Source organism: Rousettus aegyptiacus, unplaced genomic scaffold, assembly GCF_014176215.1.
Source record: "Rousettus aegyptiacus isolate mRouAeg1 unplaced genomic scaffold, mRouAeg1.p scaffold_m13_p_14, whole genome shotgun sequence".
Classification (NCBI taxonomy): Eukaryota; Metazoa; Chordata; class Mammalia; order Chiroptera; family Pteropodidae; genus Rousettus; species Rousettus aegyptiacus.
The window spans coordinates 19,703,852-19,711,345 of record NW_023416289.1 but is presented as its reverse complement, the minus strand read 5'-3'; the positions used below and the strand labels follow the sequence as shown (position 1 = coordinate 19,711,345).

The window sequence follows — 7,494 nt, the reverse complement described above, 5'->3', positions numbered from 1 at the left end:
CTTTTCTGATCCTTCAATTTCCACTCAAATGTCATCCTTAGAGAGACCTCAGACTGTTGCATCTGAACTGCCCTCTATCTCCCAACTGTCTCTGTCATGGCGCCTTATTGATTTCAACTTGTGATAAATGCAGTGAAAGGAATCATGTTCATTTTGACTAGGTTTCTTCCAAATGTATAAAGGAAGCAAAAAAGTTTTGTGTGAGCAGAGGACTTTTTTGTTGTTGCTAAAAGCCTAGAATTTTGCATTGACTCAACAAATATTTGTAATACGCATTACTGTCTGAAGAATTACAATACTGGGTACTATGAGATGGCCTAAAATATAGAAGATTTATTATTTTGATGATATGACAGTTTTTGAAATGATTATGAATATTATACTACTTAACAGTTAGATATCACTTCACAGAAAACTATATTTGTCAAAACCTAGACAAAGGGGACCAATAGCAAAATGAAAACCCGTGTTAGGGTTGAGAGGATTCAGGTCATACAACCAGCCTAGACAACTGCCCTAAGTTGGTTAATTTTATGTATTAACTTGTTTGGCTCTTGCTATCCAGATATTTGGTCAGATATTCTGGATTTTTCTGTGATGATGTTTTGAGATGAGATTAACATTTAAATTTGTGGACTTTGAGTAAAGAAGGTTGCCCTCCACAATATGGTGGGCCTCATCACAGTTGAAGGCCTGAATAGAACAAAACAATGACCTCTACTGAGCAAGAGTAAATTCTACCAGCAGACAGCCTTTGGACTTAAACTGAAACATTGGCTCTTCCCTGAGTCCCCAGTTTGCTGGCCTACCCTGCATGTGTTGGACTTGCCAGCCTCCATAATCATGAGAGCCAATTCCTCAAAATAAATCTTTCTTTTGATGTGCACAACCTATTGGTTCTGTTTCTCTGGAGAACCCTGAGAAATAAAAGGATATTAAGGTGAATGACCCAAAAGGCTTTGAAAAGATCAGAGATAATTGTAATAACCACAGCTGAAGGTTTATCACAGTTGGTGAGACATTGGCTGGACTGGTTCCATTCTGAAGTCCAATAGGATAGTGGTCATATCCGAGAATCTGTCCAAATGAAGTGGTTTTTCCCTCAGTGGTTTGGGAGTGTGCAAAGATTCAGTTAGTAAATGAACAGAGAAAGTAAGTAGCAAGCTCTCAGATGGAGTTGAGATGGAGCCACAGATGCACTTGTAAGAAAAGATGAAATGGGAATCTACAGTAGTGAAGATAAGGCATCATCGGGGGATATCTCACATGCTTTAAATGCATTAACTTGTTTAATATTCACAAACAAGCCTTGAAGGTAGATTCAAGTGAGAAAACTGAGATTCAGAGAGTGAAATTACTTGCCAAATTCACATAGCTAGTAGCTGCCTGTCACAGGACTCACACCCAAGCATGCTGCCTCCAGCATCAGTGTCAGCCTTCTGTGGTCTTTCCTTTATCCATTTGGCTCTGAAAGGCGCTTGAGGGTAGGCGTTGTTTGGAGTTCAGTACTTAAATGTTCAAACCGAACCACTGGGTCCCTGGACTAAACAAAATGACGTACCATAATTTTTGTGCCTTCATTATTGAAATAATTAGTATTATCATGTGGAGATAACATCTGGAATGATTTTTACAATTGAAGCCTCGATGGCATGAAATTCCTTGAGCTGTATTTCAAAGCTGTAGATACATTCCCTCCCACTGTCCCCTCGAAGATCTGGACTTTATTTTGGACTTGGGAGTCATTGCTAAATGGTAGGAGGAGTGGCCACATGAAGGGACAACTGATACTATGTCTCTCCAGGTATTAAATATACTTGAGTATAAAAAAATGCCTTCTTTTAAGAGGCTATACATTCGTGTGAATCTCCTCTCCCCATCTGCTCTAAGTAGACATTCCACTCATCTCTTTATTGTGAAGAGGTTCAGGAAAATATGGACTAATAACTGCAGACTCTGAAGTTTGTTTCAGTAGGAAAAGCTGTCTCTCTCTAAATTTCTAGGACCGTTTTCTGCATCCTGTGTGGCCTGTACCTTTGTCATTTTGTCACCAGTGTGATTAGTAAGAAGCACAAGGAAGATTCTTCAACTTAGCATTTGTCTCAGCTAGGTTATAAACAGAAACTAAAGATAATATAGTTTGAAAAGTATTTTTATACTTTGTGTTTTAGAAATAATACTCATCACAATAATAACAACCTGAATGTACAAGTCCCGTGAACTAGGCATTGTCCCGGCAGAATTAAATATGTTGTCACACCCAATTCTCACAACAGTTGTATTTCCTCATTAACTTACTCATAATTTGAGAAGTGAAGATGTTACCAAGGTCACATGCTAGGATAGGGATCTACCCAGGATCTAAACTCAAGCTTGTCTGTTCCTCAAGCTCATGTTTTTTTCCTTCTGTAAATATACATCTAAGTTCCTGAAATGTCTACAAAGACTTGTGCTGCCCAGTGAGCCATGAGACAGGGGGAGAGCCCCATGCTGACTCTTAGAACAGCAAATCCTTAAGTAATGTGCACTGAGAGAATTTGGGTATAAGGAATTCCAGCTGGGAGTGTGGCCAGCCAGATGAGCGGAAGCCTCAGGGAGGCTATGTAAGAATTTGGATGTTTTCTCATGTTTTAACAAGAAGCAGCAAATTTTTGCACTAGAAGAGATACCATTTGACACATGCAAAAAGTCTGTTGGGTCAAAAACTTCTTCCCTGGGATCTTCAGGCATCTGTTTCCTGGCATGCCTTGGAGGTCAAAGACCATTTTCCCTTCTGGTTCCTAAGTCTACAAGACCGTCTCAGAGCTGCATTGAGCAGACGCCTCTTTCCAAATGGAACATTAACTATATTTTCTCTCTTGCTGTCTCCTCATGCAGTCAGTTTCCTTCTGTTGCTAGCTTGAAGGGTTATCTCTTCTTAGTTACAGCACAAGGACAATATTTTTGCAGTCTCATCATGGAATCATGTTCCATATTTTCTCTTTTATCTGACAAGTCTGTCTAATAGAATTATAATGCACAAACCAGTCTAGCCATCCTGATGCTATATTTCATGGCACACGAGACTGCCCGATGACTGGAATGTCCTCTCAAATCTGAGATGTGATGGTTCTGTGATGATGCTTAATTTGTGTTGGAACAAAAGCATTGGAATAATTACTTGAATCCTCTTCTTGGTCTCTTTCTCTCTCTCAAGGTTTCTCAGCCTTGGCACTGTGGCACTGTTGACATTTTGGGCCTAAAAATTCCTCGGGGAGGACTGTCTTGGGCCTTGTCTTCAGTTTTTTAGCAGCATCCCTGGCCTCTAATCACTAGATACTAGTGGCACTCCTCAGTTGTGACTACTAGAAATATCTCCAGACATTGTCAAATGTTTTCTCAAAGGTAAAATAGCCACTGTTTGAAATTACTGTTCTCTCTCCTTTTTTCCTACACACACACACACACACACACACACAGAGAGAGAGAGAGAGAGAGAGAGAGAGAGAGAGAGAGAGAGAGAGAGAGAGAGAGAGAGAGAGAGAAGGGACAGGTTTCTTATTAAAATTACCAGTCATTTGCATGATTCTTACGTGGTTTTCTACATTCAACTATAGAAGAAATTCTTCTATATCTAAAAATACACTGCTACTGCTAGCTATTTCTTTAAAGACAAAACTTGGGGTTGTGCAAATTCTTAGGCCCGTGTAAAAGCTCAGAACCATCTAGAGTAGAACCAGCCCCAAAGCCTGACTTATCTGACCTGGAACTTACAGATGGAAAGCTGAGGGTGGTTAAGGGATGGGGGGTGGAGGGAATGAGATATGGGAATCATCTTTATAAAAATGAAAGCTTAAGAATAAATTGCTTTTAGCTTCTGAACAATTCCAGCTTCTGGATTCAATTCAAAGCAGTAATAAATGCTTCTTTCAATTGCTCTCCACACTGCATAATGGCACAGGGCCAGAGAAATAGCAGGGAGGTCCTGTGTACAGAGAAGCAGTTTACAGATTAGTCCTACTGATGCCAAACAAGGCAAGGGGCAGACTTCTCTTGATGATGGGTGTGAATGGCAGTCCTCTTGCTTCTCAGGGTGGGATTATTTTTTTTGTAATATACATTAATGCAAATTATCTATTTCAGTTAATGCGATTTTCCCAGAAGTTGTAGAATTTCAGGCCCATCATGCACAGTAACCTACTGAACTCCAAATAGTGGCCCTCAGGGCTTGAAGATGAAAAAAGTTCTGATTCTTGCATTCAAGTGGCTTGCACTCTATTTTAAGAGAAAAACCTGATATATTACACCCCCGAAGACTTCCTTGGTTCTCACTGAGAAGTCAACTTCCTTGAGGTAACTGTACTGAATAACAGTTCTATTTTACACTTTTCCCATTCTATTGTCACATATTTGTTTAGCTATGTCTTTGTGAAGGCTAGAATGATGTTGTGTTCAAATTTATATTTTTACTCTCTGGCAAAGGCTTTGCCATAGGGTTGGTGGCCCGGCTCTGCCACATTTAACGATGGGGAATAGTAAAGGCTTCCTGAAACTCCTCACTCCTTGAATCGATGTCACTTCTTGCCTCTCTGACCTTACTTTCCTTTTGTCTTTGTTTCCTTCTTCCAACCGCTGATGTTACATAGGGATTCATCTTTGATCCTCCATTTTACTTATTTTGTATTATTTCCCTAAATAATCTAATTTATTTTCATTGGTTTAATGGTAGATTGTAGGTTCTCAAATCTACTACCATCTGTCCTAACTTCTCTCTCAAGCTTTAGACTTGTGAGCAGTGTGCTGGATATGTCCACCTGGAATTCTAAAAAAAATTGCAATTCAACACATTCAAAACTTGATGGATATTATCTTTTCCTCAACCCTATTAATAGCCTTATCACCTTCCTAGCCATTCAATCCAGAAATAGAGGGGTAATCATTAATTCTTCCTTTTCCCACCCATTCCCTAATTCAGTATTGGATTTTCCACCAAATTCTGCTGCTTTTACTTCCTTTTTTTTTTTTTTTTTTTTGTTATTGTTCTGGCTATCTTCTCTTCTCTATTCATATCATTACTGTCCTAGTAAATAAATGTCCTCAACATCTTTCCATAGCCTCTTACCATTCTCCCTGACTCTAGTCTTGCCCTTCTTAAATTTAGCCTTCTCACTGCAGCCAGAATGAGTTATCTAAAAAGTAAATCCAGCTATGATGCATCTCCCTACTCCCCCCCCGCCCCCTCAAAACTGGTGTTCTATGGAATAAAGCCCACCCTCTTAGGGTGGCATGACCTGGTCCCAGTGTACTCCTCCAGCCTCACTTGTTATGACTTGTTTCAGTTACTATTGCTGTGTAACAAGTTACCTTGTAATTCAGCAGCTTAGAAAATGGACCTTTTATTAAGCTCACACAGTCTGTGGGTCAGGAATTCACATAGGACTCAGCAGGGGTGGCTTTTCTCTGATCCATATTACCTGGGGAAGCTGGAAGGCTTAATGGCTCAGGGTGACTAGAGGGCTGGTAGCTAGCATCATCTAAAGGCTTATCACATATTTATGCTAGGCTGACTCACGAGTAGGCGCCAGAGTGCCTATGTGCAGTTTGGTTGGTTTCTAGCATGGAGGCCTTGTGGAGCTGGACTTCTTAGAGTATAGTTCAGGGCTCTGAGTATGAATGTTCCATTGAAAAAGGTGGAAGCTGTGTGGCCTTTTATGACCCAGCCTGTGAATCACACAGAACCACTTTAGCAGCTCACTTTGTCAAATCAGTCACAAGCTGTGGTATAATGAAGAATATAGCTATCTGGCCTCTGTCCCTGGTTTCTGGCACAGAGTTTCAGAAATCCTTGGAATTTTCTGAGTGATCAGAGTGTCTTTGTTATGCATAATAACTCCTTTCAACCATATCTGAATTTATGCATTGAGGTGACTCATAATGGTCCCTAGGTAACTTCAGCATGGGGCTGATTGCCAGAAAAGCTAACCATGTGATTAAAGGGTTGGAACTTTCAGTCCTACACCCTGAACTCGGAAGAAGGGAGAAGGGCTGGAGATTAAGTTAAATCATGTGGCCAAGGATTCAATCAATCCTGCCCTGTACTGAAACCTGGGTGAAAACCGAATAATGAGATTTGTAGAGCTTCTTGGTTGGTGAACAAAGTGATATACTGTGAGACCGACAAACTCTGATTTCATGGGACAGAAGCTCCTTCTTGGGATCTTTGCCCTGTTTACCTATACAATTGGCTGTTCATTTGTATTTTTTATAATAAAATGGTGATTTTAAGTAGAGCACTTTACTGAATCTGTCAGTTGTTCTAGTAAATTATTGAACCTGCTGGAGGTCATGAGAACTCCTGAATTCATGGCCAATCCTGTTCGTCAGAACTGTGGCAGTCCCCAGGACCTGTGGCTGGAGTCTGAAGTGGGCATAGTCTCGTGGCACTGAGCCTCTTAACCTACGGGGTTGGTGCTAAATAAATCTAGATAGTTAGTATTAGAATTTATTTTATTATTATTGTTATTTTTAGGTGACCTCACAGATTGCAAGGACCTTGTCAGCTTACAATCTCTTGTTTTTTTTTTTTATTTTTTATGCCTGCAGCACCTGGTCTTCCTAGGCGGTCTCCCATCCCAGTACTAACCAGGCCTGATCCTGCTTAGGTTTCGAGATCAGACAGGATCAGGGTTGTTCAGGGTAGCATGGCCACAGACTAGTTAATATTAGAATTTAATCGAATTTCAGGACACCCAGTTGGTTTTGTGAATTGCTGTTTTAAATCATAACCCCACCCAGATTCAAAGTAGGGGATACGGACTCTCACCTCTTAAGAAGAGTGTCAATACTCCTCTTATGGTGTCTTTTCTAACTTATTCAGGTGTACTTGACAAATTGTATTACAATGTGTAGAGTATACATGATGATTTGACATATGTATATATTGTGAAAAGATTCCAATTATCAAGTTAATTAATACATTCATTACCTTTTGTGTGTGTGAGAATGCTTAAATAAGTTCTACTCAGCAAATGTCAGTTATACAATACAAAATTATCAACTATAATCTCATGTTATACATTAGCTTCTCAGACCTTATTCATTTTATGATTGAAGATTTCTACCCTTTTACTAGCCTCTCTCTATTTCTCCCCACCCCCAGCACCTGGCAACCAACATTCTACTGTTTGTTTCTATGAATTCAATTTTTTTCTTTAGATTTTACATATACGTCATATCATGCAGTATTTATCTTTCTCTGTTTGGATTATTTCACTTAGCACAATGTCCTCTACGTTCATCAATGTTGTTGCCAATGGCAGGCTTTCCTTTTCTATTTTTTAAGGATGCAATAATATTCCTGTGTGTGTGTACATTTTCTTTATCCATTCGTTTGTTGATGGACAATTACACTATTTCCATACCTCGGCTATTGTGACTAATACCGCAATGAACATTGGAGTACAGAAAGAGTAATTTCCTTTTGGGGGGACACATATATACCCAGAAGCAGAATTG

The 7,494-nt window shown here is 39.7% G+C and overlaps 1 pseudogene; it reads right to left on the bottom strand.

Moving 5' to 3' along the window:
* Positions 1-6,573: 6,573 nt before the first annotated feature.
* On the bottom strand, positions 6,574-6,692 carry LOC118611609 (annotated as a pseudogene).
* Between the last annotated feature and the right edge of the window lie 802 nt (positions 6,693-7,494).